Raw genomic sequence first — 12,559 nt, 5'->3', positions numbered from 1 at the left:
AAATGTAGTGATGGTCCCCCTGTAAGTAGGATGTATATCAACTAGTAATGTTTAAGCTGGAGGCCAAGCGGAGAACTCAACACTGACATATTGGGTGATAGACATAGTACTAACTGTCTGGTTAAGGGCATACCATGAGATCTGGGATTTGATTTGTCCCTTGGTGTAAAAGGAGAACATGGTTCTGATTGGTCCTTTGTGTGTTCCACAGGATGACTGCTCCCTTACCCACCTGAATCTGGCGGGAAATGGACTGATGGACAGCGTGGCCACCCTCTCCAAGTGTGTGTTTATGGTTTCTGTCAATGTATATCACCCATGTCCTTCTGTATTTTGCTAGTTGAGCTGCCTGGGTCTTTTCCAAGTGCCTGCCCTGTACACTACCTCTGGATCATGTGACCTGACTGTCCAGTACTGAGTTCTGTGTGTCTTGTTGTACTGTTGTCCAGGTGTCTGCAGACCTGTCAGGGAACTCGGCAGTGACCTCAGCGGGACTCTACAGCCTTCTTTCCTCCCAGCGACCTTTGACCTATCTCAACCTCCAAGATACTGTAGGCCTGTAGTAGTCTATTGATTTTTACTCTCGGTATCTCTCCTATTCCCTCTAATTTGTTCCCGCTTTCTTTCTTCTGGTTGTCCTGTAGTCAGACCCTGGGACAGGTGTAGTTTGGAAGGCCTGTCGGAACAGGTCCAGGACCTGTGGCTGTGCTCCCAGATGCTCAACAAACTGGACCGCCAGGCGCTGCAGCAGACCCGGGACCAGAGGAGGCCCGTGGGCTGCTTGCTCTCCAGAGATGCCAAGTCCCTGCTCACTACTGTCCCCTCACTGTAAGGAAGACTCCTTGAGTACTCACACCTTTTAAAGACTGGTGTCGCTTGGATTCCAATGCGTACACTTGAGGTAATTTACATTCCTTGGTCCTCATATTTGAGTCATCTTTTGATGACACAAGCTGCAGAGTGATCTCTGCGTTAATATGTTGTAGGCGTTATGTAGATATACTTATTTCAGGGTGTGTTTGTGTGTGCGGTTATACATTGTGTATGTGTATTGTCTATGTTTTTGTAAGTGTTCAATGGGAAACAAAAAATGTTAATTGAATGAAATTCTCATTATTTTCGGACTGTTTATTGCCATGGGGCTTTTTTACATGCAGCCTCCCAACATTTGCTTACTGACTGAAGAAATGGTCAAGCTGAGAAATGATTAAATCCCTCCATTTTGTCATGTTCCCCCTAGTCTATTCCCACAGCCGCTGTATCTTCGACTCAACTCTGGGGGTGGAAAGTCATGATTCTTGCAAGTGAAACAATGTTCGCAACTTGGTGCGAGTTTGTAAAGACACACAGCTTCACACTTTGGCCTTCTTCTCACTGTTTAATGTTTCCACAAAGGAGGGTGTTGGGTGGGCTTCAAGATACTGTGGGAAAGTGCCTAGTCACACATCAGTGTTGTCAGATCAGTGTATCACTATATCACTCAGAGATTGGACCAAGGCGATTATGTCCAGGATAACTAACTTCATCACCTTTTATTGTAATTTCAAATTTATAAAAAGCAATTACTAAATGGTTTCTGTTAGTGCAACTTGTGTATGGTGCTACTGCCACCTTGTTAACTATTTAAGCATACTGTAACGGCTGTTGCAGGGAGTAGACCAAGGCTCGGCGTGGAGAGTGCTCATCATTTAATTTTAATAGAACACTTTAAACAAAACAAGAAAATGAACGACAGCCAAACAGTTCTTTCAGGAACATCAACTCTAAACAGAAATTAACCACCCACAAAACCCAAAGGAAAACAGGCTGCCTAAGTATGGCTCCCAATCAGAGACAACGATCTACAGCTGTCCCTGATTGAGAACCATACCCGGCCAAAACGAAGAAATACAAAACATAGAAAAAAGGACATAGAATTCCCACCCTAGTCACACCCTGGCCTAACCAAAATAGAGAACAAAACCCGCTCTATGGCCTGGGCGTGACACATACCCATTTGTGTAAAGGGCTGCTAACCACACAATTATGGTCGGGGACATTTTTTTTTTTAAACGTGCACAAACCTTTTCACAGTTTGAAAGATGTAGTATGCATCCGACACAAATCTGGGGGTGGAGCGTCATGAGTCTTGTAAGTCAGACAATGTTCCCAGCCAAATTGGTTTGAGCTTCTAAAGACACACAGCTTCTCACTGTGGTTTCCTTGTTAGTTAACCCACTGACTGGCTGCCTTCTCACTGTTTAATATTTCCACAAAGGAGGGTGTTGGGTGAACTTCAAGATACTGTGGGAAAGTGCCTAGTCACACATCAGTGTATCACTATATCACTCAGAGATTGGGCCAAGGAAATTATGGTTAGGATTACTAATTTCATCACCTGTTAATTGTAATTTCCAATTTATAAAAAGCAATTACTAAATGGTTTCTGTTAGTTCAACCTGTGGATGGTGCTACTGCCACCTTGTTAACTATTTAAGAATAACCATTTGTGTAATAGGGCTGCTAACCTGGGTTGTAATGTTCACTGGGGATGGGGTGGTCATGTCCTCCCACATTCTGAAATTGCATCCCCCCCCACACAGTTTTATCATTGCAATATGATACAAAAAGTGGCAATGGTGTGCTTTTGGACAATGCGGATGCTTCCAAGCAGGAGGGTAGGCTGTTTTCAGTTTCAGTCGGCTGGATTTAGAACCCCACGGACACCAAAAAGTGGTCTGACAGGCTGTGTGAAGGCAAAGCTTCCTTGAAGGCTGGCTGGTCCACCACGGGAGAGTTGAGCATAGTTCAGTGTGTATGTGTTGTGCTCTTTCACTGAGTTGTAAAAGAAAGCAGAGCTAGTGAACTAGTGTTTATTTGCAGTGCCTACCGTGCTGCAATGATCTCTTTTGTGACCTGCAGATCCTGCAGGTATCCCGTGGGAATGCAGCCCTCTGATGCAGTCAGAAAACACTGCTCATCATGTCTTAGCAGGATCAGATGGTGACAGGGGTCCCAGCAGGGTCAGACAGCCAGGGATGACCAGTCTACGGAGCTCAGGTGAATTCTGCAGTATATTAACAATGTCAGTGAATGATACAAAGTTCCATCTTGAATTGATGGGTAAACCTACAGTAGCTACAAGACAACAGCTTAAGCTTAAAGCTACAGTCTGGGATCTGGGAATAATGGTAATTTCAATTATTGAACCATTGATTCTATTCTTGGATAACATAATGCATTACTGTACATGAAGGTAATTCTTGGTCATGCCTCATTTTAGGAGTATCAGATGGTGACAGGGGTCTCAGCAGGGTCAGGCAGCCAGGGAAGACCAGTCTGATGGAGGTGAGGCTAATTTTTGCAGATACAACACTTTATTCCCTCTGTGCAGCAAACACTGGTCAAGCCTGATGCTATTTTAAGGCAGTCTGACAAAACTCCAAAGTTGATTTCCAAACTATATCAAGGGTTGATAGAGGCTTTACCCAATGACACAAAACAAAAATGTGAGGAAGACCTGGTAAAATCTATTGTTGATGATGAATGTGTACAGATTTCTCTGAATGCCCAGACATGTTCATATCATCTCAGACATAAATTACTGCAGTTTAAGACCATCCATAGAATGCACTATATTCCATTGAAACTGAAATACAGGCACTCAGAAATGTAATTCCTCTGCTGTAGGTGTAAAACACAAAAGAGGACACATTTGCATGTTATGGTCTCGTGAAGGCTTTCTGAATTCTGGCAAAGAGTATGTTATCTCAGCATCTCTACAGATTCTCCCTGTCTTTGTTTACTTGGAAATGTTGATACTGGAGACTTATCTGAAGAAACTGTGTAACCAAGTATTTATAGTGGTTAATAAATGCATTACCATTAATTGGAAGGTTGATTGTCCTCTCACAATGTCAAGTTATGTATCACTATATTTTATTTATTACAAGATTAAGGGTATACTGGGGAACTTTCATAAGGTCTGGATGCCTTTTATGGAATACAGTATGACAAAAGTAGTCTGTATTGAAAACATGCCCACGTCAGGGAGATACGGTAGCTGTTTAGGCAATCCCTAGCTGCTGCGTTGCCAAAATGTAATATAAAGGGCTGTTCTTTTGTTAGGCTATTGGTTATAGGCGCACCTCAATATTTATTATTTAATTAACCTTGATCTATTTCAGTCCTATTAATCACTTAAACATAATTAATAATGATCTCTTATCTAGGTTGATGACTGTTGGTGTTTTGTTTACTTTTTGTTCTAAATAGTAACAGCATATTGGATTGTCTAAAAATGCGGGAAAAGAGCTGTAGATGCCCCCCCCCCACCCCCCAAAAACGGCAGATTATGTCCCCCCCTCCAGCTCTAAAACCAAAGAGGCGCCAGTGCTGCCAACAACACTATTATGGTTGAGGATGTTTTAAAAAAAAATTTAAAAAATTGCACAAACGTGTTCAGTTTGAAAGATGTAGTATACATTCATTCTGAAATACTTCCCACAGCTGCTGTCTAACCTGAGTGAGGCCAGTCATACTAAGACATGCATGTGGTTGTGCTCAAGTCTAGCTGGAAGTCAAGTTTTAATGTCACATGCACAAGTACAGTGAAATGACTTTCTTGCAAACCCAATACCCAAAAATGCAATAATCAATATCAATGTATTCAATAGAGGAACAAATGTAGTGATGTAAGTAGGATTTAGTCCCTGTAAGTAGGATTCATGTCAACTAGTAATGTTTAAGCTGGAGGCCAAGCTGAGAACTCAACACTGACATATTGATAGTGATAGTACTACAGTATGTCTAACTGCCTGGTTAAGGGTATACCATGAGATCTGGGATTTGATTTGTCCCTTGCTGATAAAGGAGAAGATGGTTCTAATTGGTCCTTAGTGTGTTCCACAGAATGACTGCTCCCTGACCCATTTGAGCCAGGTGGGAAATGGACTGATGAACGGCAGCGTGGCCACCCTCTCCAAGTGTGTGTTAATGGTTTCTCTCAATGTATAGCACCCTTGTCCTTCTGTATTTAGCTAGTTGAGCTGCCTGGGTCTTTTCCAAGTGTCTGCCCTGTACCTTACCTCTGGTTCATGTGACCTGACTGTCCAGTACTGAGATCTGTGTGTCCAGGTGTCTGCCTGTCTGTCCCTCCATGGTTTCTGTGGACCTGTCAGGGAACCTGGCAGTGACCTCAGCGGGACTCCACGGTCTCCTCTCCACCCAGCGACCTTTGACCTCTCTCAACCTCCAAGATACAGTAGGCCTATAGTAGACTGTTGGTTCTGCCACGAACCGGCTCGAAGCCTGTAACAAAAAGGGGAGACAACGTAGAGATAAAGAATAACAAAAATATATTTACGACGGAAGTAACCTATATACACTAAACAATGGTATATGTAGTCAGTAGTGTAAGAGTGGTTGCATGCCTAGATGTGATAATGAGGGGTGTTGAAGGGTGCCAATGCAAACAAACAAAACAGCCACAAAATTGCCACAATCAAAATTCAACAGTGTGTCTGGATGGAGGGAGGGAAAGGTGTATTTATCCCGGGACACACCCATGCCCAGGTGTGTCCCATTTCGCTGACGACCCTCCCGGCTCCGCCCACCGACATCCTATTAAGGAAAACATGAGCAAAGAGAGAGAATTCGGCAGACAGAGTGGGAGGTTCGTCACAGTTCTCATTCCCTCTAAATTGTTCCCTCTCTTTTCTTTCTTCAGGTTATCAGGTAGCCGGGTAAACCAGGTAAACCCTTAGGACAGGTCTATTTTGGACGGCCTGTCAGAGCAGGTCCAGGACCTGCGGCTGTGCTCCCAGAGGCTCAACAAACTGGACTGCGAGGCCCTGCAGCAGACCTGGGGCCAGAGGAGGCCCGGGGGCTGCTTACTCTCCAGAGATGTCAAGTGCCTGCTCACTACTGCCCCCTCACTGTGAGGAAGATTCCGTGAGTTCTTGTACACCCTTAAAGAATTGTGTCGCTTGGATTCCAATGTGTACACTTGAGATGATTTACGTTCCTTGGTCGTCATATGAGGCATCTTTTGATGACACAGGCTGCAATATTTTGTATGCATTATGTAGATATACGTATTTCAGTGTGTGTTTTGGGGTGCGTTTATACATGTGTATGTTTTGGAAAACCCCCAAAATTAAGTGAAAATAATTATTATTATTTCTGGACTGCTTATCGCCATGGTGCTTTTTTTCCATACAACTTCCCAACATTTTCTGACTGACTGAATGGTCAAGCTTCCCTCTGGTTTACTTGTTAGTTATCCCACTGACTGGCCTTCTTCTCACTGTTTAATATTTCCACAGAGGAGGGTGTTGGGTGGGCTTCAAGGTACTGTGGGAAAGTTCCTAGTCACACATCAGTGTTGTCACCTCAGTGTATCACTATATCACTGGACCAAGGTGATTATGTCTAGGATAACTAATTTCATCACCTGTTGTTGTAATTTCCCATTTATAAAAAGCAATTACTAAATGGTTTCTGTTAGTTCAACTTGTGAATAGTGTCACTGCCACCTTGTTAGCTGTTTAAGCATACCCATTTGTTTGAAGTACTGCTAACAAGGGGCACAACTTTCACTGGGGATGGTGCGGTCATGTCCCCCTAGAAGAAAAAGAAACGCACACCTATTATGGCGAGGTGCTGGCTAGCGGAGTAGAAAACTTGAAAATAAGGGAGAGCCGCACACTCTAGGAGCTCAGATGCAACATTTTTATATCCAACGTTTCGACAGCCAAGCTGTCTTCATCAGGGTATGATCACAAACACTGCGAGATGACTAGTTTATATATTGTCAAAAGACACACAGGTGTCTGTAATCATGGCCAAGTGTGGCCTAATATTATTGGTTAATTCTCAAATATAAAAATGGCATACAAAAAACACCATACAAAAAAACAAATGGATAGCATACGATCATAGAATCATTTTAGACTACACAAGCTTACAAACAATTACAATGGCAAAGTCACAAGAATGGCTTAAGATCAAAGTCCATGTTGAGACCGAAGGGTGCAAGGGTCTTAAAGTTAAAGATCCAGGCAGCCTCTCGTTTTAACAATAAATTATCAAGGTCACCCCATCTCCTATGGAGGGTGACATGTTCAATGCCAATATAACGCAGAGACGAAATCGAGTGGTTTGCTTCCAAAAAGTGGGCCGCAACTGGGTAATTCAAGTTTTTGCACCTAATGGTGCTACGATGCTCTGAGATACGTACTTTTAATTCACGCTTTGTTTTACCCACATCATTTTTACCACAAGGACAAGTTATAAGATAAATAACTGCCTTAGTGGAGCACGTAATAACACCTTTGATTGGGATCGATTTCCCTGTTTGTGGGTGTTTGAAGGATCTACATTTATAAGTGCCATTGCATTGAGCACAGCCATTACACTTGTAATTTCCATCCAGTAGGGGCGCAAATAGACGTTGTTCAGGAATATCTTGGGGTGGCAAATCAGAGTGTACCAATTGGTCTCTGAGATTTCTGCCCCGCGAGATAGTCATGTCCCCCCACATTCTGAAATTGTATTTTTGCCCCCCCCGTAATTTGCAACGTGATACAAAAAGCGGCAACGGTGTGCATTAGGACCATGCGAATGCCTCCTAGCGGTCAGGTAGGCTGTTTGGCATTTCAGCGGGATGAATTTAGGACCCCACTGACACCAAAGAGCGGGCTGACAGGCTGTGTGAAGGCAAAGCTTTTGGAAGGCAGGCTGGACCAGCATGGGAGAGTTGAGCATAGTTCAGTGTTATGTGTCACAGAAAAAAATTAACTAGTGTTTCTTCGCAGTGCTTACCGTGCTGCAATGATCTCTGTTGGGACCTGCAGGTCCTGCGGGTATTCACAGAAGTTAAACTCTAGGCCCTCTTCTATTTTTACCAATGACCTGCCACTGGTGTTAAACAAAACATGTTTTTGTCCATGTATGCTGATGATTCAACCATGTATGCATCAGCAACCACAGCTAATGAAGTCACTGAAACGTTTATCAAAGAGTTGCAGTCTGTATTGTAATGGGTTACCAGTAAGAAACTGGTCCTGAACATCTCTAAAACTAAGAGCATTGTATTTGGTACAAATCATTCCCTAAGTTCTAGACCTTAGCTGAATCTGGTAATATATGATGTGGCTGTTGAACTAGTTGAGGAGACTAAATTACTTGGCGTTACCGTAGATTGTAAACTGTCATCAAACATATAGATTCAATGGTTGTAAAGATGGGGGTAGGTTTGTCTGTAATAAAGGTATACTCAGATTTTTTTGACAAACACTCCAAAAAGCAAGTCCTGTAGGCTCTAGTTTTGTCTTATCTTGATTATTGTCAAATGCTGCAAGGAAACTTCAGCTGCAGCTGGCCATGAACAGAGAAGCACGTCTTGCTCTTCATTGTAATTATAAGGCTTACATAAATGCTTTGCATGCCAGTCTTTCTTGGCTAAGATTTGAGGAGAGACTGACTGCATCACGTCTTCTTTTTATAAGAATCATTAATGTGTTGAATACCAAATTGTTTGCGTAGTCAACTTACACACAGCTCTGACACACACACTTACCCCACCAGCCATGCAACCAGGGGTCTTTTCAGTCTCGAAATCCAGAACAAATTCAAGAAAGTGTACAGTATAATACAGAGACATTTTTGAGTTGAACTCCTTTCCATCTCATGTTGATCAAAAGAACAGCAAACCTGGTTTCAAAAAACGAATAAAGCAACACCTCATGGCACAACCCCTGTCCCCTATTTGACTTAGTTTCTGTGTATGTATTGATATGTAGGCTACATGTGCATTTTTTATGTGTGTCGTTTTTAAAATTGAGGTAGTTCTGTCCTTGAGCTGTTCTTGTCTATTAAAGTTCTGTATTATTTCATGTTTTGTGTGGACCCCAGGAAGAGTAGCTGGTGCTTTTGCAACAGCTAATGGGGATCCTAATAAAATACCAATACCAAAAAATGTAACTAGTGTTTATTCGCAGTGCTGAGCTAGTATTGTAACTGGCATGTAATGGTGGGTAATGTTTCATACCCTCTCGACTGAGGTGAATAAAAAAGCTGCGCTAGTTGGTAGCTACCACAGCCAGATAAGCTCTAGCCTCTAGTCTGTCAGATAGCGATATAAGATGGCTATTATTACTATCCAACAACTGTTATTTGAATGGAAATGTTTAGTAGCCTTTGTTTTGTCGCATTTCAGAAGTAAATGAACTTGACTAGCTTTTGCCAGTTGATATACCGTTAGAGAGAGCTGGCCAAAAGTTGGCTAATGTTAGCTATTATTTTTTGCCTCAATCACAGTAGATCTGAATTAAAGTATAAAACCGTCGGACAAAGTTTTTTTTCAGTCGAATGTGAATTTTATTAGTCAGTGTAGCAATGTAATGTTATTGACCCCTACGTTTCACACTGACACAATAATAAACAGTTCTAACGTTACAAGCTTCACTGTCATGGAGCACAGTAGAGGTCTGCGTGGACCGATCCCGCACCCACTGGCTTTCTGTCTAACTCAAATCAAATGTATTTATATAGCCCTTCTTACATCAGCTGATATATCAAAGTGCTGTACAGAAAGACCCCACCACTGGAGGGATATCTCCAACCACCAACATACCATCCCGGGACAAGGCTGAGTATAGCACACAAAGATCTCCGCCACGGCGCCAACCTAGACAGGAAGACCACGTCAGTGACGCACCCCTCCTAGGGAGGGCATGGAAGAGCATCAGTAAGCCAGTGACTCTGTACCAGTAAGCCAGCCCCTGTAATAGGGTTAGAGGCAGAGAATCCCAGTGGAGAGAGGGGAACCGGCCAGGCAGAGACAGCAAGGGCGGTTCGTTGCTCCAGTGCCTTTCCGTTCACCTTCACACTCCTGGGCCAGACTACACTCAATCATAGGACCTACTGAAGAGATGAGTCTTCAATAAAGACTTAAAGCTTGAGACCGAGTCTGCGTCTCTCACATGGGTAGGCAGACCATTCCATAAAAATGGAGCTCTATAGGAGAAAGCCCTGCCTCCAGCTGTTTGCTTAGAAATTCTAGGGACAATTACGAGGCCTGCATCTTGTAACCGTAGCGTACGTGTAGGTATGTGCGGCAGGACCAAATCGGAAAGATAGGTAGGAGCAAGCCCATGTACTGCTTTGTAGGTTAGCAGTAAAACCTTGGAATCAGCCCTTGCCTTAACAGGAAGCCAGTGTAGGGAGGATAGCACTGGAGTGATATGATCACATTTTTTGGTTCTAGTCAGGATTCTAGCAGCCGTATTTAGCACTAACTGAAGTTTATTTAGTGCTTTATCCGGGTAGCCGGAAGGTAGAGCATTGCAGTAGTCTAACCTAGAAGTAACAAAAGCATGGATTAATTTTTCTGCATCACTTTTGGACAGAAAATGTCAGATTTTTGCAATGTTACGTAAATGGATAAAAGCTGTCCTTGAAACAGTCTTGATATGTTTGTCAAAAGAGAGATCAGGGTCCACAGTAACACTGAGGTCCTTTCACAGTTTTATTTGAGATGACTGTACAACCATCAAGATTAATTGTCAGATTCAACAGAAGATCTCATTGTTTCTTGGGACCTAGAACAAGCATCTCTGTTTTGTCCGAGTTTAAAAGTAGAAAGTTTGCAGCCATCCACTTCCTTAAGTCTGAAACACAGGCTTCCAGTGGGGGCAATTTTGGGGCTTCACCATGTTTCATTAAAATGTACAGCTGTGTGTCATCCGCATAGCAGTGAAAGTTAACATTATGTTTTCGAATGACATCCCCAAGAGGTAAAATATATAGTGAAAACAATAGTGGTCCTAAAACGGAACCTTGAGGAACACCGAAATGAACAGTTGATTTGTCAGAGGACAAACCATTCACAGAGACAAACTGATCTCTTTCCGACAGATCAGATCTATACCAGGCCAGAACTTGTCCGTGTAGACCAATTTGGGTTTCCAATCTCTCCAAAAGAATGTGGTTATCGATGGTATCAAAAGTAGCACTAAGGTCTAGGAGCACGGGGACAGATGCAGAGCCTCGGACTGACGCCATTAAAATAATAAATAATAATAAAACAGCTTTTTCAAAATGTTGGAGAGGAATGGGAGATTTGAAATAGGCCGATAGTTTTTTATGTTTTCTGGGTCAAGGTTTGGCTTTTTCAAGAGAGGCTTTATTACTGCCACTTTTAGTGAGTTTGGTACACATCCGGTGGATCGAGAGCTGTTTTATTATGTTCAACATAGGACGGCCAAGCACAGGAGGCAGGTCTTTCAGTAGTTTAGTTGGAATAGGGTCCAGTATGCAGCTTGAAGGTTTAGAGGCCATGATTATTTTCTTCATTGTGTCAAGAGATATAGTACTAAAACACCTTGAGTGTCTCCCTTGATCCTAGGTCCTGGCAGAGTTGTGCAGACTCAGGACAACTGAGCTTTGGAGGAATACACAGATTTAAAGGGGAGTCTGTAATTTCCTTTCTAATGATCATGATCTTTTCCTCAAAGTTCATTAATTTATTACTGCTGAAGTGAAAGCCATCCTCTCTTGGGGAATGCTGCTTTTTAGTTAGCTTTGCGACAGTATCAAGAAGAAATTTCGGATTTTTCTTATTTTCCTCAATTAAGTTGGAAAAATAGGATGATCGAGCAGCGGTGAGGGCTCTTCGATACTGCACGGTACTGTCTTTCCAAGCTAGTCGGAAGACTTCCATTTTGGTGTGGCGCCATTTCCGTTCCAATTTTTTGGAAGCTTGCTTCAGAACTGTTTACTAGGGAGCCAGATTCTTATGACAAATGTTTTTAGGGGTGCAACTGCATCTAGGGTATTGCGCAAGATTAAATTGAGTTCCTCAGTTAGGTGGTTAACTGATTTTTGTCCTCTGGCGTCCTTGGGTAGGCAGAGGGTAGTCTGGAAGGTCATCAAGGAATCTTTGGGTTGTCTGAGAATTTATAGCACGACTTTTGATGCTCCTTGGTTGGGGTCTGAGCAGATTATTTGTTTGCGATTGCAAACGTAATAAAATGGTGGTCCGATATTCCAGGATTATGAGGGAAAAACATTAAGATCCACAACATTTATTCCATGGGACAAAACTAGGTCCAGAGTATGACTGTGGCAGTGAGTAGGTCCGGAGACATATTGGACAACTCCACCTGGTTCCGCAAGAACTGGTCCCAAACTCAACCGCAGTCCCGCAATGTTATTTTCGGCAGAAGTGACGCGTCTCCCTTGCCAGCCATGTTCCCAGAAATGTTGTGCCTTTTTAGGCAATATCAAATGTGCAACAATAACTTAACAAATATGTTAAATTACCAGAGATTCTCACATGGCCCTTATATTATATTACTGGGATATTGGAGAGTTTGAGAGATGTGCACTTTCTCTTAAGCTATTTTTTTGCCTACCTTTTTTAGGATTGGGAAGATTTTCAGACAGAGAAATATGGGTGATCAATATTTAGGCCTTTTTTTAGGCTATGTTGTAAACTATAGCCTAATCATAGGCCTATTTAGGAAGTACATTTCCTAACTGTCCCATGCTTCTAGGCCAATGCTTAGGCTATAGC

At 42.6% G+C, this 12,559-nt stretch overlaps 1 long non-coding RNA gene across 2 annotated transcripts; it reads left to right on the top strand.

Moving 5' to 3' along the window:
- The first annotated feature begins 209 nt into the window (after positions 1-209).
- On the top strand, positions 210-7,211 carry LOC106564500 (uncharacterized). 2 transcript variants are annotated; one of them, XR_001319496.2, is made up of 5 exons: positions 210-282; positions 450-551; positions 645-901; positions 2,902-3,039; positions 3,263-7,211. It is a non-coding gene; the product is annotated as an uncharacterized lncRNA (long non-coding RNA). The 2 variants fall into 2 exon arrangements; XR_006769061.1 differs by having other exon boundaries at positions 645-3,039.
- The last annotated feature ends 5,348 nt before the right edge of the window (positions 7,212-12,559 follow it).

The sequence above is a fragment of the Salmo salar genome, chromosome ssa01 (assembly GCF_905237065.1).
Source record: "Salmo salar chromosome ssa01, Ssal_v3.1, whole genome shotgun sequence".
NCBI classification, from domain to species: Eukaryota; Metazoa; Chordata; class Actinopteri; order Salmoniformes; family Salmonidae; genus Salmo; species Salmo salar.
This window is presented reverse-complemented; position numbering and strand designations above follow the sequence as displayed.